This window comes from Cyanistes caeruleus, chromosome 1 (assembly GCF_971803275.1).
Source record: "Cyanistes caeruleus chromosome 1, bCyaCae1.hap1.1, whole genome shotgun sequence".
Taxonomy (NCBI): domain Eukaryota; kingdom Metazoa; phylum Chordata; class Aves; order Passeriformes; family Paridae; genus Cyanistes; species Cyanistes caeruleus.
Window position 1 is genome coordinate 115,797,243 of NC_141701.1, and position 23,448 is coordinate 115,820,690.

The 23,448-nt window shown below is 36.6% G+C and overlaps 2 long non-coding RNA genes across 8 annotated transcripts in view; both read right to left on the reverse strand.

Annotated features, from left to right (window-relative positions):
• Nucleotides 1-23,448, reverse strand: part of LOC111923470 (uncharacterized) — a 282,819-nt gene that overhangs the window by 244,935 nt on the left and 14,436 nt on the right. Inside the window, exons 3-8 of one of the 7 annotated variants that reach the window (XR_015276734.1) lie at nucleotides 19,529-19,723; nucleotides 15,640-15,894; nucleotides 15,282-15,407; nucleotides 14,748-14,850; nucleotides 14,058-14,208; nucleotides 10,837-11,921 (exon numbers count right to left, since the gene is read on the reverse strand). This is a non-coding gene — a long non-coding RNA (uncharacterized LOC111923470). Of the gene's footprint in view, nucleotides 1-10,836; nucleotides 11,922-12,271; nucleotides 14,209-14,747; nucleotides 14,851-15,281; nucleotides 15,408-15,639; nucleotides 15,895-18,040; nucleotides 18,943-19,528; nucleotides 19,724-23,029; nucleotides 23,207-23,448 lie in introns of those variants that run through there. The other 6 variants (XR_015276737.1, XR_015276732.1, XR_015276736.1 and 3 more) reach the window with 6 other exon arrangements.
• LOC147655841 (uncharacterized) lies at nucleotides 4,694-11,803 on the reverse strand. The gene is made up of 2 exons (XR_015276748.1): nucleotides 6,698-11,803; nucleotides 4,694-6,654 (listed from the first exon to the last, which is right to left on the reverse strand). It is a non-coding gene; the product is annotated as an uncharacterized LOC147655841 (long non-coding RNA).

The following is a 23,448-nucleotide window of genomic DNA, read 5'->3' on the forward strand; positions in this document are numbered from 1 at the left end:
AGGGGAACAATTTATTTAAACACATAGGAAACTTTTCTCATTACAAAATGATAAATGGTAGAAGAAGAAAGTTTTGATGGGACTTCTAAACCTTAATTCTGCTTTTGTGCCCACCTAATTGAAAAAAAAAATATTTTTTTTATGGCTGTGGCAACTATTTAGAAAATTCACTAGAAACATGACTGAAGGGAGTAAGGAGAGAAAATAATTCAAAAACATGGCCTATGCTAAAGCAGAAGTTTTTCTAGAGTATTCTTGTTATTCTCAGAACATTATATTGAAGAATATGCATGTTCTAGTCACAATGTCCAAAATTTGGAGTGAAATACAGTTCTCTTACACAATATTCTTAAGAGACAGGGAAGAGCTAAAACAAATTAAATCTGTATGTACTAAAAGAGAGTAAGACAGACTCCTAACCTCTTCAGGTCCCTCTCAAGTCCCACTCACCCTCTGTTCAAAAAGTTCAACAGGTACTTTTGGAGACATCAGTATCATCAAACATTCACACAGAATCACCAATGACTGGGTGATACTCAAATTGCTCATCTAAAAATTCTGTTTTCAGTTCCTTCCCTATCTATCTTGACTGCAAAGACTTTTAAATTACAGGGACACATCGGAAGGGAAGTGTCATACTGCCACCATTACAGCCACCACAGAATACACAAACTGCAGGTGACACTTTCCTGGGTCAAAAAGCATTGCCTCATTGCCTCCAAATAAAAAAGAAAAAATATGAAGTTTACATCATCTAGACAGAAACAGGAATTGGTTCCAGGAGTAAAAAAGTGGTTGCTTGAGTACATGACATCATTACACTCATTGCATGCAGAAGCAGTGGAGTCCTTATCAAGGCTGTGTGTTTGGGGCTTTCAAAGACTGTTTTTAAGAAAGAAATGGAACAAACATAAGGTAGATCTTTTGTGGAAAATAATTTAAAATTAATAATTCTGATAAAAAAGAAAGAAATTGTGATTTGGAACATTACCCTAGAGGCCACAATATTTCCAAAGCTATGATCAAGACAAGAGGAGAAATTAATTAATAACCCAGATGAAGCACAGGAAAACAAACAAATCTCTTGGAAAATGTCATTTAGAAAATGGGATTATAATAGCAATGAATATAAATTAGCCACTGGAAAGCAAACCACTAATGAGGAAAGTTGAAAGTCATAAGAGTCTGTGACCACTACAATTAATGCCAAAGGAAGAGACTTTTTATTACACTAATAATGATCAGTATCTTAATTGTATTGGGATATTGTTCAATAAGCAAGGGGCAAGTGTTAATAACACAGACACAGAGATTTTCCATAAATATTTCTAATATGTACTTTGCTTGTAGAAAGTAAATTATGTGGTTATAATGAACCCATTCTGTTAGTACTGAGACAAGATATTACAATAGAAGCTATTTTAAACTCATTTAATTCAAAAGCAGTTCTAACTCAGCACATCCAGAGAACTTTCAACTAATAGCTAGAGGAGGACTGGTGTAGGAGAAGACTGAACTGTTGTGGATTTTCAATGAGACTAAAGACTCATCTCCAATTCTTAAAGGTAATTTTCAGAGGAGCAAGCTAAGAAAATAATCTTCTGCCAAGACACAAAAAGGGTAAGTGGGGCAATACCTGAAGTAATTACAGACTTTGTTATTCTTTGTTGATCCCAATGAAAATAATGGAATAGCTGATAGGGGACTGAATTAAAGGACAGCAATACATTGAAGTACTAATCTAAATGCTCTTAGAGATAATAGATCTAAATATAGTTCAATATTTTTATGAGATTACATTTTTGATTGATAAAGGTTAATAGTGTTATACAATACATTTAGATTCCTGTAAAGCACAACTACGTGCACACTGCACAATATCCTAATTAATAAACAAGGACACAAAATCAGCATTGCATACATTAAAAGAATTAAAACCGGCCAAGGATAGGTCTTGTTGATCTCATTGGAAAGCACCAGGCTGTGGCTGTATTTCCAAGGACATTGCCACAGAGCAAAATTGTTGGTGCCTAGCTGTTTAATATTTTTTATAAATCATTTGTTGGAACAGAATCTAATTGAAACAAAGATTAAGGGAATTGTGAATACCAAGGATAACAAGTCATTGACAGAACAACAAAGACCATGTCATAAATCACAAGAAACATTCAGGATGGTGTGAGCAAATCAAAGTTTTTGGACCATTCCAGGTAGGCCATATCAGCTTGAGTAAATTACTGCTGCATTTTAGACCATATTTTGGACCAACCATGAGATTAGTTTTACCTTCACATACAAGTGAAATTTAAGCTTTCAGAGGAATTTCTAACAATCTATAATTTATAAAAACATGTATTAAAGGCAATGAGGAAAAATGATATCTGAAGTCATCAGACAGCTAGAAAGGCACCTGAGTAGCAGCTTACTTTACCTGGAAAATCTACAAACACACATAAAGATAACAGACTTAAGGGTTTCCAGAAAATAAAAATTATTAATAGAAATTAAAAAGAAAATTTTACTGGCTTCAATGCCCCCAAATCATAACCACATGGTAAGAAAATGAGAGCTCAAACAGGTCAGAGTTAAACTTCGGCAACATTTCAGATCATAGGAATTCATCATCACTAATGAATGTTAATAGAACCAGAAGAGAGAAGTCAGGCAGATCTTGCTGTTGAAGGAGAATAACAGCCAGGCTCCAAGTCTGCAGAAACTTCTTTTGTATTCACAGTTAAAGAAAGCCCTGAGGAGAGCCTGAAAATACCCACGTTGTCAACAATCAACAGGTCATGTTCACCTGAATAGTGAAAAGAAAGCCTAGCCACAACGTACTTGATTTGTATACTAACTCAATGTAGTTACAGAACAAAACTATGTGATTTTATTTACACCAAAATATAAGCCTGTTCTTCAGGTCTCAAAAATGGAAGGATTATACCCAGGACTTACAGGTATGCCACAGATAAACAAAAATCACTTCCCCATCTTACTACAAGAAGATTCTGATTGCAGGGAAATTTTTTTCCTTGTATAATGGCATTACGATTATAAAAGCAACAAATATCAAATGAGAGTGGAATACAATGCATTTTCATTATGCCATTAGAACATGTCTATGAGCAAGCAGTCTTGTGAACAGCATAAAAGTACAATGATTATAAGAATTAAATGCATATGCAGTGCACAGATTGTTCCTGGAGACATTTCTTCATTTATTTATTTTTAACTTGAAGACTTTGTTTCCATAGGAATCAATATTTCCTTGCAAAGTTAATGACTACTATAACATGTTAATGAGCTATGTTAACAGGCAATGATGGTACTATTAATGTTTGCCAGCCCTATATCTGTGAACTAGATTCAGCAGGGAGCAAAAAATAACATTACACTGATACGTTAGTTATTAAATCCAGAATAATTTTCCTACCTAAATATTCTTAAATCTATTTTCACTGATTAAATCAAATAAAAGAGTAAAACATCAGCATCAGCCATTTGTCTTTATGAAATATCAAAAATGTATTTACATTCCCACAAAGTTTTGCAAGTCCATTTATGACTTGACTTAAATATTATCACTAATATGTTGTTAACAATTCTCTTTTATTGAAAGTTTACAAAATTTTCCAATGGAAGCCTAATTTTTAGTACTGTGTGGCCTTCACTGAACCAAATATCCAAAAGAAGACAGATACCTCAGGCATAGTGGAAATCTAACTTTTCTGTATCAGGGGAAAGAGGAAAGCAGTCTCCAGAGAAGGTGATTCAGAACACCTAGGCCTGATGCTTAAAATAGAGATTATAAAAAGTTTCCTATACAAGTGAACTCATCCAGGCTTAATTCTCTGCGAGAATTCTCTTCTGAGAGAAGTTTTAAACTTCAATAAAGTAAAAGCCAGTTCATCCTCACTTTTTTTTTTTTTGCATTGGTAGGATTCAAGTTAATATAAAATTAAAAATGTTCATGCTATAATCTGCGGTAAGAAACCTTGCTGAAGCTTACTTTGAATTTAACTATTCAAATTATTAAAAGTGATACTGCACAGAGATTAAAAATGCATGTGGCTTTTGAACTGATGCTTTGGATTTCACATTCCTGAGAATTTTGCAGCAGTCAACTTGTGTTGTATGCTGTTAGCAGCTGCAAGAAAAATGTATGGGATACCTGGTTTAGCTTTGAAGAAAGAGGTGAGCCCTGATTGAGTCACGGGCAACATTTATAGCTATTTAAACAACAGTAATCTGTTGGCTAACTTAACTGCACACCAGCCAACATGTACCTAACCACACCACTTTTTCTTCCCTGACTCACAATTTATTATGAGCAGAGAAGCATCCATCTCTGGCATAAGACAGGCAGCATAGGAATGACACAGAATATTTGTTCAAGGTGACACCAGACAGCAGCATTCCTGCGCCACTGTAATGGGCAGCAGTGGAAATGCACACAGAATTATGGAACAGAATGTAGGAACAGAATCTTCACCATTTTGCCTTCTCTATCAAAGTATTTTTGTGGGAGGTGAACAGAGAGGTTCAATTCTGACCCTAATAAATGATTCAAAGTGAATGCCAGTGCACTGCCTGACTACAAACGTACCCATGATTTTGCAGACTGAGAACAGGTTGTATAAAGACAGCAGGCTACCTTCCAATCTGTTCATAACAATGTCATATTTGTCTCCTAAAATTTATTTTCTGCAGGACAGAAAAAGCAGTATTGGCAGATTTCAATACATAGGGGAATAATTTGTTCAAAGGTTTGAGGCATTTTGGTTGGTAAGGAGCAGAAATTTTGATGTGTTCTTCCAAAATAATTAAGCAGGAATGTCTGAAGCACATCAAGCAATCTAAAGCTGAGCCTCAGGTTTCAGGTTTTATGGGTTCATAATATTACATCCATGCTTATAGTTTTAGAGACTCCAGCTTACTTTGCATGAGCATAATGTAGCCAAAGAGCCACATTCACTCCAAAAATCTGCATCTTCTTTTCTGATAGGACCCAGAAACCTTATTCTGACTTTTAGCACATACAAGAGTTCTAGAAAAAAAAAATACTGTTTTTAAAATCATTGACATCTTGTGTGCTCAATGGTTATAATTCCTTCTTAAAATCTATAACACTTAATGATTCTGTAAATTACTGGGATGAAAAGTAAAAGGAGATTTCAGGATAATGTTTTAACAGCTCACTTTCATACCCAGTTTTGGGTGTCTTTTTAATCATTCAACATTTTTCAATGGAAAATTCCATTGCATTGTCATAATGAAATCTAGTTTATCATCAGTTACTTCAGTTACTTTATTTTTTGGATAAATAACTGGATTAATGCACTGTAAATGTTTACAGCAGAAATCAGGATACAACTTTCAATGCAGATAATCTTTAATTTCTCCATATCTGAACACAAATTAATGAAACAAGTTAAAGCACAAATATGCAGATTAAAAGAGTATATTAAAGGAAACTGCTATCTTTGTTTAGTATTTTTGCATAGTTCTGTGTCAAAATATAATTGAATTCTTTTCAAATTCAGGGTGTTACCTGGACAGAGACAATGTACATCTAATGGAACTTGCTGCTTTAGTCTTCACCAGCACTTCCTCCATTATCTTACATGTACAGATAGAAATCTTACAAGATTACAGATAGAAAACACATAAGGACAGAACACAGCAAACTTTAGGCAACAGTCAACTGCTGGAGATGAACTTCCTGCATCTAGTCCTGAGCTGGGATCCTGATGCATATAACTTGGAGCAGTGACAGTCTACATTATGCTCTTTGATGGGGGCATAAGATGACTACTCTCTTCAACAAGTCCTATTTAGCTTCCTTGATTTAAAAAACAGTATTTCTTATTCCCAAAAACCAGCATGTCAGTGAAGGTCTGCTGGATACCTCCCACTCGCCATACCATGATATGATTTTCTGCAGGTTATCTCATTTCCATGACTAATTTTCTGTATTTTATTTCCAAAACACAAAGAAAAGTGAATAGAATAAAATTGCATTTGTTCTTTGTTGGAGTTTATTTAATAACACTTGAGTGTTACAGAGAACCAGTTAGAATAATCTTTCAAGTAACACTCATAGAATCATAGCATGGAAGCTGGAAGAGACTGTGAGGATCATCCAGTTCCAAGCCCCTGCTGTGGACACAGACACCTTTCTCTAGACAAGGTTTCTCAGAGCCCCATTCAGCCTGGCCTTGAACAGTTCCAGGGATGGAGCATCCACAACTTCTCTGGGAAACCTGTTCCTGCATCTCACCACCCTCATCTGCTTGGCAAATTCACACCCACTTTTGGCTTGGCAAGTAATTCAAGATTTCAGTGCACCTAGTCATGTCTGGAGGCCAAAATTCAGTGAAAAATACTTAATTTTTTTCCCTAATATTAAATATTATGAAACCACTACAGTTTCCTTAGGAAAATGTAAATTTTCAACTGAGCTTTACAAGCAATAACATAAGATTTGAAGTTCCCTTATCTTCACATGGAACTAATAAAAAATTGAAAATACTAATTCACTTGTTGACACCACACATGCATAGGCACAGATAGTGTTCTCCCCATTATGTTGCAGGAGGTGAGGAAAAAGAACAATTAATACACTTCTATCCCAGCACAAAGTGCTGAATTGAGGAACTAAAGCACTCTTTAAAAAGTGGTGTCTAGTTTTCAGACAGACTACAAAAGTTACCTTTGAAGATTTAAAAATATTTATGGCACTAACTACAAAAACCTTACCCTTTCATGTATTCAAATTTCTTAACTAGTCAAGTGTGAGAAGAGCACACAGACCATCAAGAAGGAAGCTTTGCAGAGTATTAAAATATAATAAAGATGCAAAACAATGATGTAGTCAGGATTAGACTGCATACTAGTTAACCATTATTAATTACTTAACTCTAGAACTTTGAGAAACACGTACAAAACTAAAATAAGCTTTCACTTAGTCTTAATTTGTAATTTTTTTGTAGTCCATCCAGAATTTGAGCTTTCTGGAGAATTATCTTGAAACATTTATTAATCAGTTATGAGTTTTATGCTGAAATCATGAAAAAAATAACAGCTTTCAAGATGAAAGGTTGATTTGATTTTTTGGGCTAGTGATTGCCTTTTTTCTTCACTAATGTTTTAAATGCATATTAAAGAAACAGGCATAAGTAAAGATAAAATAATCTTCATATAATGACTTTTGGAGTGAAGAGCAAAAAGGTATGAAATAAAATCTTTATGTGGTAAAGTCAGATTAAACTAAAAAATGAAACATCAAATTATGAAGCAGGTTCCTAGGATGTACTTCTCTAAATGTAACTGGAAAATAAAATTCAGATTCCAGAAGATAAATTATTCAGCAAAGGAAAAGCTGCTACCACTCCATAAAACGAGCCTTTGGCCTGTATAAAATCAAAAGTGAGAAGTTCAGGTTGTTTTTTTCACATCTCACAAATTTGAAAGGAAATGATTTAACATGCTTCTGCCACAGAAAAATTCTCATGCTATGGACTGCATCACACAGTGAAGCAACAGGCACAGACTTACATATGATTAGGAAATTAAAGCACAACTAACAGGTTAAATGACCTCCAGGAGCACTTTTGGCAGATGCTTTGAAAAGTCCTCTGAATTCCTGGGTAACTGGCACTGATCTCATAAGCTGACTCTACAATTGCCCTGCGTGGCATCAGTCTGGGTAGATGTTAGAATGAAAGAGGTTAGAATATGTAGCTGAGAGTCAGCTTCATTCCTTGTTTTCCCAAAGAACCAACGGACAAGAGTCAAAAGCCAACTCATAGAGGGCTATTAATTTTAATAACCTGCTATCAAGTTTAGGCACTACTCCTCACAAGTGTGTAAGGCAGTATATCACCTCCAACTACAAACCAACATGTTCAGACCTTGCTTCTTGTTTCCTGTCATAACTCTTATTTGGAAGCCATGAGTTATGGCTCTTTTATGACTCTGCTTTCTTGTAATCACACTGATACATCTTTATTAGCATTGTTAAATATGCATTATTGACAAATATAACACTGATTAAATTAATATTGGACTAAAAATGAATGCCCACACATTAGTAAGCAAAGGACAGAAATTTGCAGCACTGTTATGAGAAGTCCCCAGCATATAGTGGCATTTATTAATAGCTTATGTCAAGTAAAAAAATGGAAAAAAGGGAATTAAAATCTAAGTTTATCTACTTGATTAAATTCCTGAACTATAATCAGAACATTTTTCATGTCATATTAAACCCGTTTTGCTGTTAAATTTATGTTTCACTAAATATCATTTAAACATATCTATGTATCAGGCCTAACCGATGAGCATGGTTTTGTTGTCTTTTAAATCAATTACATTGCAGAAGAAGCTGACAGTTGAGCTCATGTCTCTCATGTGTGACATTGAAAGTGTGCACTGCAAAAGAAAAATCATTCACCAAAAGACAAACAACTTAGAGGGCTAGCAGTCCTGCACAGAGAGTAAGAAAGCTTTGATAAGCCAGCGCAAGAAGCAGAGGCCACTGTGAATGTACCATGTTTTTTCTCCTTTCTGCATGGCAATGTGTCAGATCATTGTGCTAACAAAGCACTACACATGTTTAGTCTTGTTTAAACACAGCTGCCTAAGTGGCATTCCTAATTGCCAAATTCTGCCAAATAATCCAGTTCATACAATGTACATCTTATGTGACCTTCACACTGGATTTTGGAAGAGAGAAGATGGTACCAGTCTGGTGAGAGACAGGAGTGACACAAACAAAGCCAATCAGTCACAAAGCCTCCAGGTTCACCTGCCAAAGATTTTTAAGTGCACTTGAACAAGAAGAGGGGCTCTGTGCCACAGGACCACAGTGTTTGTCACGTAGTGCTGGGATCTGCAAAGGCAGATTTACGTTTTCATGCAACTACAACTTTAGCTAAAATCTTTGCTGCCTTCATTCTGAAGTGATGTATCGATAAGAAAAATGGCTTTTAGGGAGAGGAAGATTACAGAACAGCCCATCAGGGAGAATTCAGCACATGAGACGACAGAGGCTTGAATTGAAATACATAGTATCTTATAGCTGGAGCAATAGAGTCTATTTTTCTTGCTTTGTCTTCTTTTCCTCTACTGTACTGAGCACCATATTTCTTCTCTGCCTTTGGCACCTTCTATAAATGTAAACCATCCTCTCTGTTCTTGCAGTGGTATTTTATAAGAGAGAAAATGAAGAAATACGAAACTAAATTTCCACAGAAAGCCATTAAACTTTCTTTGTACTACTTAGGTATTTCTGCTTTAACATCCTATTTGAGTAGCTCATAGACCATGTAAGGTATTTACAGAACTTGAGAGAGGGTGGTGTCATTTTATTCTCAAGGCAGTATTTGTTCTTTCTATTTATGATCAATTTATTATTATCCTTCTAGCAACCCACACTTTTAAAGAGGGCACCATGACTCAGAGGAGTTGCTCAGGATAGGTGACCTTGGCTGCAAAACAAATGACAAGTTCTTGCTCATTCAAGGGTTAACACACTCCCCTCAATAAAATTCCTGGTGACACTGCTCAGAGCTAACAAAATTTCCATTTCTTCTTGCTGCTAGGACTAGCTTTTTGAATGAGCCAGGCTAGAAAATTGAAGCTTAAAAATGGGATGGGAAAAGGTGGTGGAATGGGATGGCAAAGCCTATAATAATCCTTTAAACATGGACCAATGTCCAAAATTGCTAGATATCAAGACCATTGGGGCTCAGCTTCTCTGACTCCTTTGGCCCTCACTGAAAGCTGAAATGCACTTAGCATCTGTCAAAACTAGGTCCCAGGCTTTTTTGCTTCCATCATCTGGGATGTCTCTAAACCAAATAAGCACCTTTAATCTTTTATTCGGTTGCTGATTTCTGGGATGTCTGCCACAGATGTATCTCTACCAGCCTTTTTTTATTAGTGTTGGAAACTGCATTTTTACTTAGTGGCAGGGAAAAAAAAAAGAAGACAAAATGAAAATGTTTTCTAAAGTTTCAATGTCATTCCCAGGTACCAGTTAATGGATAAATTATTATCTTCCCTCCAAACAGCAAGATCAGCAGAACTGCTGTAGTCAATTGCCTGCAGATCTGGAGACCTGATATTGTTTAATTAGCACAGATTATGTGTTACCTTGAAGTAGATAAATTTTCCTCACAAAAGTGTTAAAAATCAGTTGTGTCTCCAGTAATGAGACCATATAATTCCCAAGCCCTTCAGAAATGCTCACTACTACCCATTCATCCAACCATGTATCTCTCTGTCAGGTCATCTGGACTGCAGCAAAGCTCCAGCTGGAGCTGCTCAGTCTTAGTTGCCTCCCATGTACTTTAAAAAGTACTGTATAAAATATAAATAACTAAATATATTGTAAAAGCATCCATAATCAATACAATTATTATAATTATAAGAATTTCAATACAGATATTTGATTTCTCCTTTCATGTTTTTGCAGAGCAATGCTCTGGAAAGGCTGGTGCTGTTGGCATTGTACTGACAGCAAGAAAAAAAAGCTTTATTTCTGTGGCTTTTATTTCATCTGAGGGAGTCGCTTGTCCTGATCATGGTACTAAGTTATGCCTGTCAGCAGGAATTTGTCTTTGAGGTTACAGTTTCTTGAAGTTACTGCTTTTTTCTGACAGCCATTCTTTGCCTTTGAACATGACAAGGTAGCATCATGTGAGGGTTAGAAGAGAAAATTAGAATAGCCATGTGAGTCAGCAAATGCCCTTTCAATCTAGTGACCAGAAAATAACCCTTTGAAAACATAATCCAAAGGAGAATTAACTTCAGAAATTAAAATAGCCAACACAAAGATTTATTTTTTTTTCAAATGTTAGAAATCATCCCCTGGCTTCTAACCACTCACCATTTAGCAGCACCTACTGGATGGCAGGAGACCTGGGCAGAAAGAAACCCTGCAGCCTTTCTGCCTGGAGGCAAGATGCCTGTCCCCTGTCTGAGCCTGCAGATTTTCTGCACGAAGACCTTTCCATCTGAAGCCTGAATGCCCTTTCACAAGCAGTAAGCATCAAGTGCAATTACACCACTTTTTTTTTTATGCACAGGGCTGCACAGAGATAACACTGAGGGAGATGAACGAGGCCTGAACTCAAGAGATATTTCAGTGTCTGTGTGACATAAGAGTAGTATTTGCTTATAACCCCAAAGGAAGGATTCAGTCTTTGAAAGCACAACATGATGTATTGTCTTTGAAATTCACTAGCTAGACACAAGCACTGGTGAATTATGAAGTATTCAACAAGACAAAAACTTATATCATGGTGTTGTGTATTAGTGGTCTTGAGGCTGCGATATATTAATGTAGGCAAACTGACAATAGCTCAGGGAAAGCTCGAGCACATGCAGCCCGAGATAAAGAAACAAATGGCACAGCTCAGCTCAATAACCACAGTGGGTGGCAGCCAGCCAGTACAGTTCATAAGAAATCTTCAGAATAACTTCTGCTAGGCTGGAATTAGTCTTAAATACAGCCCAGGTGCAGGGTAACACAAAAGATGTCTTCACACAGTAGTTTTATTCCATCAGCATTTCTTTCAAGGTTATCAATACTACAGGCAGACCAGGAGAGTTAACCTTTTATACTGAGGCTGACCCCAAGAGAACAAGCTACCTTTTTCAACTTACCTCTCCTGTTTTCTTAATCCTTTATCTCGGGCTGTGATCTTGCAAGACTTCACAAGCTAACTGAGGTTAGCTTGGGTCATTGGTTAGATGTGAAATCCAGGCCACTATAGTCAGGATCCTTCCCCTGAGTTGCTATTTAAGGTGGGTCTGCAGCAAAGTCCTTCAGAACTCCCAAGAGCTTGGCATGCTGGGATGAAAGGCTTTGGTGTGGATTCATTACCAGGTCAGAGCTGAACTGCTATCAGGGTGTGAGGCTAAGGACATCGTAGTACTGAAAAAATATTCTCATATTATCTACCTGAATTCATTAAAATTCTCATAACTTTGTGGAAGGGCTTTTTTTTTTTTTCATTATTACACCAAATCTGATCATGTGCAATACTGTGGAAATCACTGAAGTTTCCCAATTATTTCTCAAAGTGAATGATGAGTGTTATAATCCTCTTCCCTGATTTATGCACAGAATTATGCATAAGGCAACAATTTACCTTAAAAGGTCCTTCAAGATAATTCTGGATTAATGTTTCTAGAGAAGTATAAAATATCATTTTTTAAAAGTCCAGGTGTCTGACTGGTCCTCACCAAACAGAAAAAATGTAAGTTTTTATTCAGAAATACTATTGGAATTATATTTAAATCTTATAATTTTAAAGTGACATTGATGGTTCTAATTCTACAAAAACAATAATGCAATAAAGTAGAAGTAATATCTGAGTAGTTTAAGGGCTTGAATGAAACAATTAATGAGATTGATTGTGACTTATTTTATAGCATCAGAAAAAGTTTAGCTATTTTCCATTTCAGGTGAAGTAGAAATATTTACATTCTGTAATAAAAATAAAATAAGTTGCAAGTACAGAAAGAAGGCTAGGGGAAAATTATTCAGAAGCATGTGCTGAGAGTTTACCCAATATATTCAGTGCTTTATTTAAAAGTCTGTAATTGAAACTCATTTACTTTTTAGAGATTATTTGCCTAAAAATTAGAATCAGTGTTAAAAAGCAGTCATCAAGAAACTGAATCTGCATAAGGAAATAGAAATTACCTATTTGAAATAAATTTTTGCCATCCTTATGGCCTTATTAAAACAGGTTAAGTCTGCTAGTATAAGAGAGAAAAACAGAGGCTGAAACAGTGTGAGACATTCTTTGTGGTGTCTGGAAATTGAAAAAAGAGAAGCTGAGATTCTGCTGGTCAAGACTTGTCTGCCTTTTGGAGGTCAGAAAGTTCAAAGGATAAGAAGTTTCTTTTAAACAATAGGTGATTCCACTGTTTTGGAAATTTGGATGTAATATCCTGGTTCATATAAATAGGAAAGATATTTCAGATTCTTCCAGGTTTTGAAAGAGCTGCTTTCCCCAAAGGTTTTTTTTTTTGTCTTGTCTGTGTATCTCATTAAAGAAAAAATAAAATAGCCATAAATAACTGTACACTATGAACTGGTCTGTCCTTTAAATGAGTACCCTACACATGCCAAAAATTGATTCTTGACATAAGATACATTCAAACAAGCAATGAAAGGGTCTTCCTTGGAAAGACAATTTTAAATACATGAGAGGCCCATCAGAGAAAATATATTTATTTTTCCTTTCTGATAATCTACTGCATTTTGGGGGTCAAGGCCAAAAGGCAGAAGACACAAAAAAAAAAGGAAGGGCCACCATGGTTTTCCAGTCCTCTTCCTGTTTGTTGCCTTCCATGCCAGGTATAACAGGACAGCATACAAAGCATATAAAACCATCAGGCTTTGGAATCACAGTAGAAGATACCTCTGTGCTTAAAGCAGAACAGATAGTCTAGCATCTCCTCAGGTTTGATAGCTTTGTTGCAACTCAGTCCAAGCAATGTGGTGATTAAGCTGAGGAACAGCCCTAGCTGAGAATAGCATAGCTAGTGAAAGTTGCTAACAAAGACAAATGGTCCCGATGACAGACTCCACCAAGCCTTGAGTTTCCTTAATACCTGCAATAATCCTCTACAAAGTGGAAGGGATTTTTATTATTGACTTAACAATAATGCATATTCTAATCCATGTGTCTGTGCTGGCCTAAAATGGACATGTTTTGTTTGAAACCACTGAAGCTCCAGACTTTTATATCTACCAAATCTTGTAGCACAAACAGAACACTGGAGTTACAATAGATAAGTACTGTATTTTCAGAAACAGTTATTTCTGCCCACCACCTTATAAATATGTTGCCAGTTCCCAGAGCAGGAATTCCTTATCTCATTACCATGGTATTGTTCTTTTAACTCTACTTAATATGCAGAGAAAAGAAGCAGTTGGTTAATATTGCTTTCTTGACACAATACTGAATCAGAGCAGGTGCAATTGCAGAAGACTTATGAATACAAAGTAGAACAGCAGTAGGTTAGAAAGGATATGTCACTTAAGGCTGTCTTTTTTAATTCAACTTCATTACTGAGAACAGGAGTGGAAAATACATTTTACTAGTCTGGTTAATATTTATATCCTACTGTACAGTCCATTGGCATGAAGGGATCTCTGTATTAAATGTACCAGATGTTATGGGAGCAGAGCTGGAAGGTAAACAAATTGAGTCAGAGATCATATCATACACATACTCAGACACACAAAGCTTAGAAAGGTAGAAAATCCAATACGTTTCTATCCTAGATGAAATAATGATTATCATCTTTCCTTTGTACATCTTTGGGCCTGCCTGGAGATGGGGTTCAATTATCCTGTGACAGGAAGTAAAGCTGATGTCCTATTTTCTGCTATGTTGTAGCCAGGAGAGCTGATTTAGTGAAATCAGTGCCATGTTTGTATGGAGATAAGGCCTTCTCTTTCCTATAAAAAGTCTTTACATTTCACAAGCTGACACTGAAATCTTCAAAATCAGTTGTGACTAACATAATGCTTGCAACAGAAAGCCTAAAACAGCAACTATGACTCCTTCTCTGGGGAATTAATTTGCATAATCAGAGTTGGTAGATTAAATATTTGCATTAATAACTACTTTGCTGACAAAAATGGTGCTAACTAATTTTGTGAATAACAATGCTCTGTTTTCTTCCCACTCTTCAGGTTGGAGCTCTGAATGACAAGACTTTACCTTGACTTCTCTTTGTGTCAAGTGTACTGCAGGAGCTGTTGATTTTTTCTGTTCATTTTGTTGGGTAGTTTAGGAAGTTCTGTACCTGAGGATTGTTCAGCCCCTGGGAATGTTACAGATTTTACATCAGGAATAGTGCCAGAGATAAGTAGGGGACATAAAAAATTATAGCATCCTACTAGTGCCTTCAGGAAAGGTAACCCAGAAGACTCTGTTTGACCATCCACCCATTCTACAAAAATGGGATTATTTTTGTGTGTATCTTTTACACTTGAAAAATTTCTATGAATAGTATTGTTCTTAAGAGAAAACTTGATCAAAATCTGAAAACATAAATACTGTGAATTACCTTGCACATGGAGTTCCAACCTCCAGCCATAAAAAAGAGACCAAATTTGTTAAGCGTGCTTCATTATTCTTCAGTCCAAACCATCTATATAGACTTTACTCTTTAAAATTTCCTGTAGTTACTTTCCTCCACTTATTCCCAAAGTAAAAAAATAAAAAAATTAAAAAAAATAAAAAAATCCATACCTTCCAGCTGCAAAGACTCAGACCTTTAACCCTATATTCTGGCACACTCTTTCAGAGGCTTAATGAATCTGGACTGCAAGTTCATACTGTAGTCATGTTACAGGGTGACATTCTCTTTAGAGAATGCTTGAAAGCAGAAAAGGGAAGGAGCGGTTACTCTCAAATTAGCTTTAAAAAGTATAAAAGATAAAAGACAAAAGAGTAAAAACCACCACTCTGAACCAAAAGCAACTTATAATATAGAGGCACTAACAAAAACAACAAAAAAGATACCAAAACAACAAATTCTGATGAATGCTATATTGAAGCTAAAGACAATTCTTTTATGATTTCTAAAGGCTCTGTTTTTAAACCCTACCTTAAAAACAAGTTTCAGGAGAATGAATGCTCTGGTCTTCTATATGAACACTTCCTCTCTATATTGCAACATTATTGGTTTTCATTCAGCTCAGCTTGGTGAAGACTTGCCAGTGGAGTACCCTGGACAGGCATCTGTACAACTTATTTAATGAACCTGAAATTCAGTCACCTTGCTTAAGTAGTAGTGAAGGATATATTGTTTTCATTCAATCCCATGTGAAATTTGACAACTTTGCCTTGATTTGGAGGTCCTCTGGAGGTAAAAGGAGACAGAACAACAGAGGTAGAAAAATAAATCTTCCTATATATGATGTTGGCATCATTCACACATGCTCAACAAAAACAAAAAGAAGACCATAGTTTTGTATTTTCCAGAGACCAGATAATTTGAATTGGTAGCCAACTTTCTGTTTTCAGCAGGTGACAAGACCACATACTCAGAACTAGCACAGACTAACAATATGAAAAGAAAAAAAAAAATCAAGGTCACGAGTGAGCAGGGAGGCCCAGAAACATGATCAGGCTCTTAAAAAGAGGACATACATCTTTGTGTGCCAATTTCCAGTCTAAACTACATCTTTTATCCACATTTAAGATCTTTAGATGGGAGGCTAACAACTAAAGCAGTGACAGGCTCATAACTACAATGATACTACTGGAAATAGGATAACAACTATGTTGACTAACCCATCCTAATATCATTAATAAATCAACTTCTTTGCCAAGTACACACAAATATGCTGAGTTGAAGCCAGCAACTAAGAGTAGAACTTTTTTTATTCTACTTTCATCACCTTTGACTACCCAAAATATATGCAGTGCAAACTCCAGCAATTCATGTCATTCAATTTACCAGTTTCATGTAAAATTTCATAAATTTGACTACTGTTACATATCACAAGGCTGAAGACTGATCTGTGATCATTAGAAAAGGGTAATAAAAGAATTTGTTGGGACACACTACACAAATCTGATTCATTTTATGTTAGATCAGTCACTCTCAGTGTATAAACCACAGACTCTGAGGACCTCTGTCCACTCTCACAGAGTGAAAGACAACCAAGAAAAGGAAAACCACTGCCACTAGGACTGAATTCTCTTTGTAAGGGCTGACCACTACTTAAAAAAAATGCCTAAAGGTATTCATGTGAAAACAGACTAACAAATGTGTTAGAATTACATTAATATAGGCTTATATGGATATATAAGCTTGACTGGTGTCTCCACTGCTGCTGAAATGCTACCCAGCTGGCAACTATTTTCAAAATTGACATCCAGTTGAAATCAACTTGTTTTCAACAATAAACTTGCAGAGACAGAGAAGAAAAATGAAAGCATTCTTTAAATTTCTAATTTTCCCAGATTCATAGATCTTCCTCTGAGAATTTCTTTAAGTTTCCAAATCTGTTTGGAAACCTAAATAATAATTTAAAAATCTATCCAAAACATCTTGGTTTTAGCAACGTGTTGATGAATCCATAGCATGTTTCTTAAGGAACCATACTTGGTGTCCTGCTGAACTCTTGCATGGAAACTGGTACAAAGACTTTATTTCCATCAGGTCTGTTAAGAATTAGGGACATGGATGGCTTTAGCATCTCCTCACTGCCATTGGCCTTATATCCATTTTCACTACCACTCTCCTTTGAAAGTAACCAAACTATAATTTTTTCTCAGCAAATCCACAAATCTTCTAGTCTATGGTAAAATTTAGGTTTTTAAGTGTGTGTATATTTTATATATATTATGCAGATATTTTAATACAATAAATATAATGTGTCCATCTTTTTCAATTTAAATTAAAAAAACCCGTAACAAACAAAATTTGCAACAAATAAAAGGAAAAGCCCTAACAGGGGAAGGGGAGGGAAACTCTTTCTTTTCTTGATGTCAACTCTGTAATATTACTGCTTCAACTGCTAAACATTTTGATCTTTTCCCAAGGGCATAGCACTTTCTATTTCTTCAAGAAGCTCCATTTTAGTCTCACTTCCTAAGCCAGAAGTTCACTGTAGGTCATTCTTCTTGTTATCACCCTTCTATGACTTCACATCATTTTCTGCATCAGGCTCACAAACCTCATCCCCAGGGCACAAGCTACAATCTGCTAACATCCAAAGTCTTATTCTCATTTTCTGTGTATCTTACTTTCCTTCCACAAAATAAGCAGCTCTTCTGTACAATTTTGTCTGGTTACCTTCATTTTTTATTTTTTTTAATTCCAATTAATTTCTTCTTCCTTTTGTACAATCCTCAAGGTATCTGAGCTTCTAGCAAGGTATCTAGAGTAACATTTCACCTGGAGCTTTTGCAGGAACTTCCACAGGCTCTGGAAACACTTTGCCATGGCCATCTAGAAGTAGTACTCCATGAAAGCACACTCTATGGCACATAGCATGGTCTTAAATAAACATGCTTCTAGTTTTATTAACACAGGATTCCAGTTCTGCGGCAGAAACAGGAGGTACAGCAGCTCTTAACACTGGTCTTTGGGATTTATAGTAAAGACATTGTATCCCATGATCTCAGCTCATTCCCTCTCTTTGCAGCATCCTGAAAATAATGGAGCCCTCCCTGGCAGAGCAATGAAGTGTTGTGACCATGTGCGCTCTCAAGCAGTGAAAGCAAAGGAAAATATGCAGAGTAGACACAGCAGGTTACTTTAAAAAAATCCCACAATGTTTTAAGTGTGTGATGGTCATCAGGGATAGATGGTGCAACAGCAGCTGTGCTGCACCATCCCTCCAGTTCAAGTTATAAATAACTGGGGACATTCATCTAAGTAGGACCTGTGTGATTCTGCATATATTTATGGCATGGTCATGGACAAGCCCATAAAAAAAACTCCATGTTTTAAGTATCACCCTCGGTTTTTTAGGAAAACTGCTGCTAAATAGGATGTGTTTCTCTATGACTTGCAGGGTTGATTATTTGCTGCAAGGAAATGTGCCACAATGACTGCCCTTTTCATTATAAACAAATATTCCCATCCAGACCCCAAGTAACGCTCCATCTAATACTATATCCATCCTTCTGCAAAAGTCATTCCCTCATTGTCTTGCTCACACAGGTGTTTGACTTGTTAAGTGATTATGATGGACTCTTCATTACTGACAATTTGTGAGGGTTAGCTCTTCATGGTTGAAGTCTGTTTCTTAGGTATTAGACCCAGCAGATGGACTGCAGATGGCAGATCTGCTGCCCAGAATTTAAAAGTGGCTGTAGAAGAAATTGTAATGCTTGCTTGCAGCACAGTGGGAGACTCTAAAACTTGAAGCATCAGGAAGCAACCTAACAAAAGCTGCAGTGATGAAAAAGGTTATGAAGCTGTGTTTCAGTAGAAATTTGGACTGTTTTATACTGGCAGACTCACTCATAATATCTTGTCACTGTTGTTTATATAAAACAGCATATGATCCATTATATATCATTTATAGTACAAAGGCAATGTGCTTATAATTAATAGATCTCATACTTCAGGTATGGATACTTGCTCTTCCCAGAATCTAATAATGTGAAAAGAGAGCCAGCTCAGAGACCTAAGAAAGGTCCTGGGAGGTGAGTAAAGAAAGATAGGAAGGATGGAAAACATTGTGAATTCCTGTTTTCAAATTGCATTTCTCTATAGTGAATATTGCAAAACAAAAACAAAAACAAACCCTCCTCAAAAAAACCACTTTATAAACCAGGATAAATTGAGAGAAAAAAAGAAAAAAATTTAAAACCCCACAAACAATTAAAACTACCAAATCCCACAGTTTCAATTGTGTTGTGAAAGATCTGCATCAGCAATCATGATTGACTTTCAGAAATAAAGGAAAGTTTTTGTCAGGAGAGGACTCCTGGCAGTTTCTTTAAACTATTTGCTACAAAACCCCAGAATTTACCTTCATATTTCCAGACTGGAGAACTCTTCTTATCCACACAAATTCTTGAGGGATGTCAGCTTCAGCATGGAAAGAGATTATTTTACTATTTATTTTTATCCTTCCCTTTAGGAATGCTCATACTCTAGTGCATAGCCTTGGTTTTGCCACAAGTTACTTTGTGCCATGTCAAGCTTTATCATGTCAGGACTCCTTCTAAAAGAGGAGGAGAACATTAAGCCTACAAGAGTTTCAAATAAAATTCACACCAACAGTGAAATTATGACTTCACATGTGATTATTGAACCCTCTTCTGCAAAAAAGCAGCCCTCTTTTCCCATCCCTGCTTTCCCATCCCTTGGAACATGTTTCATATCATATTTTCCATTTCCAACCTCCTTCCAATCAGTAGTTACCATCCACCTGTTAGTTGCCTTTAATATAGATTTTTACATATTATAGAAAAATAAAAAAAAAAAATTCTGTAAACAATAAAAATCCTAGGCACAATGAAAACAATTAGGCCACCTATACGAGGATCCATGTTCTTTGGACACAGACCCACAAATAATTCATTTTTGTAGCCATGTACATTTGAGGTACTCAGCTGGTGCACAAATGCTACTCCTCAATGGTGGAATTGCTGGCAATGTTACACATTGCCACATAAAAAGTTTCTCTGCCACAGAAACTTTCCCCCCATTAAGGAGTGTAGTTGTGCTCTACCACCTTAATTACATCACTGAATGTTCCCATTCCCGCTCTCCTTTCCTGTTAGTCATCAGAAATAGATCCTTAGATGAAACAATATTTATATCACCTAGATCTCTTCCTCTACAAACGCCAAGCATGTCTTCCACTTTGGAAACAAAGAGGGAAAAAGATACAAATTCTGTTTTATGAGACTCACAAATAAATTCTTTCCCTTCACCTATACTGAACTCTGGAAACACCCCCAGAGAAAACACAGCACTATGAAAAATGCTGTGTAGCACCACACTTACAAGATCATAGAAGATTTTCAAATGGCAGCACACTAATGAATTAAGAGATATAGCTGTCAGCCTCATACATCACTTTTGAAGGTTCTGATCAGAGTGCATGAGGCCTTTTGGAAAAGCACGGTTGTTTGCATTTACCTCTCCTTGGAAAATTCCATTCAGAAACAGCATCTGGTATCTAACCAGGTCTTGTCTTTCATCCAGTTTTCCTGTTGGACCAGGCAAGGGACAGGGAGATTTAACTAGCTGCCTGTGGTCACAGAGGCATCATTGCTCCACTGGGCTAGAAGTCAGAATCCTTGCTCACCTCTGACTTCCTCAGGACTCTACAAACCTTGACATGCCAGACCCTCCATGCTAAAACACTTACTCATCTGGCTCACAGGCTGGATAGAACTTTTCTTTCTCTCCATTCTCAGTCTGTGGCAGACATGAGTCTTTGTTTAAACCAGGTTCATTTAAAAAAGGAGAGCAATGGCCTTTCCAAAGCCATATGTTGGAAGCTCAGGAAAACCCACATCAAAGCCAATTAGGGGCCAGATGTTCCTGACATGGGTTGCCAGCAAAACCAACCAGAGGGGAGAGAGGGGGCTGAACACTTTCCTAGAACCATGTGCCTGAATGTTAAATCCATAGCTTCAGGCTCCCCATGACCTGGCAACATAAAAGTGTGAGGGTGAGATCTCTAGTGCCATTAATGCACTCTGTCCAAGGCATACTTCTCATGTGTCCAACACGTGCAACACATATCTACAATTATTTTATGTAGGCACATTTAAAGTATATTCCAGAATACAACTGTGTATATGGAAAAAGTAAGTAAAGTTCTCATACAATGGAATGCAGCAATTTTACCCTCCAATATGGCCTCTGTTCATGAAACCATTAAGCAGTAAGCTTACAGGGGACCACATGACATAAATGCACGTAACAGTCTTCAAGTTTAAACAGGTCATTATGCTTTAATGGGAGCTAATGGGATGATAGGAAATTTTGAGTCTTAAAAATGAGTAGAAAGGATCTGTTGCATGGAGATTCGTATTTCATTTATTTTCAGTCTTCCCAGCTATACCACAGGAGTTTCTTTTTGCATAAACACATGCAAGACCTTCAGTAAACTTTAAAATCTCTGTGTACTGTTATAGCATAGCAAGCTCAAAAACAAAGTATCAAACAGAATGAAACAAAATCTGCTTTTCTATGACACCTTTCATACTCCAACTATCCTAGAGCACTTTAAAATAAATTACTTGGAAACTGGTAGCGCAGTCATGCAGCAGTTGTTATTTCAAACTCAGGCCTAGATGTCGGAGCTTATTTTGGTAAAAGGAAGACAGTGCCAGCCGAACCCAGAAGTTTCCTCCTCATTCTTTCCACAGTGTCCATTAGCTACTTTGATCTCACTCAGTGTAAGCAAAAGAGTTCAGCCAGGTATTTTATGTTGCCAGTTACTCATTGCTGGTTTTAAAACTCCTTTAAAGCATGAGCCCAGAAATGCCCATGAGCATTTCTATACATCCAAATGTTCAAAAAGCAAATCAGTGCAAACATTTTCCCACCTCAGTTTCCACTAAAGGACCAGATAATTTTTTGTCCTTGTCAACAGCACAATCCTCACATAGGGAAAAAGATTACAAGACTCTGTCTATCCCCATTAAAACTTTCAACTCTCTGCATGTGCAGCTAGTGGAAATCCCATTTCAATTCAAAAATCACCATACTTTGGGTGATTTCTTGGATTGGTGACTCTTAGATTTCTTCTGCCTTCTGAGTTAGCCTAGACTAAGAAATACTTACATGAACACTTTTGCCTCCAGGAATTATTTGCAAAGCCCAGTAAAATCCACAGGCATTACCAGTTCTGGACTCTGGCTGTTTTACTAAATGGTTTTCTATATCTGCTGAAAACCTAGTGCTTTTATTTGTAGGCCAGACTTCTCAGCTTGTTTAAATACCCATTTCCAAACAACTTTTGCAGAAAAGAGAGCAGAAGCAGCTAAAACTAAACTCAGATGAATTTCAGAAAGTAGTAAGTTTTCCCAATAATAATTCCCAGGAGATGAAAGGCAAGAGCAAAACACAGTAGCTTCTTCTTCAACTTCCTCCAGAAAATAGAATTTCATCTACGTCAAGGATCATAAGGCTTGTCTATTTTTTCCCCTTCTTTTAGAATTAATATCCTTTACTAGACTAAGTAACAATCTGATTTTAATTTTTTTTTAAAAAAAAGGATTTTAAAATGTCTCCTGGGACCAAAACACCAGGACAACTGTCAAAGCATATACTGGACTTCTATTTAAGTCAGCAGTAGGCAGATGGTGGTAAGCAAAAATGGTGGAGGTCACACTGCAGATAAAGGAAAAAGAGAAATAAGAATCTTTTTTAACCAGTCTAACTTCACTGACTTTGAAACAAAAGTTCTAAGGTATTATCAAAGTAACTGGGAAGTGTGTAAATCAATAGATAAAGGTAACCGGGGTGACCACCAAAACAGCTAAAATGCAAAGATTTATGTCATTACCTCACTAGCAATGCCAGGTGGCAGAGCCATAAGGGGACACAGGCTCTGTTAGGCTCAGCTCATCCCAGCAGGCAAAGCCACAGCAGGACACAGGCTCCATTAGGCTCAGCTTACCCTGGTGGACAGAAGGGACCAGGGTCCAATGCCTTCTGCAATACATCAAAGAGCTTCACACACATAGTTTTATCTCAAGGTTGTGCTTTCATGACCTCAAGCATGTATGTGAGAGTGTGTTATCTCTGTACAGGAATTCCACTTTTCAAAACAGGCAGAGGATGAACAACACTAGGCATAATAAACGGAGTTTTCCGACAACAACATTTTTAGCATTCTGAACTGCAAGGTCACTTTGAGCAAAAACTATTCTCTCCTCACCAAATCTACTTTTACCTCTTTTTTCCCAACAGGAGGGAATAAGC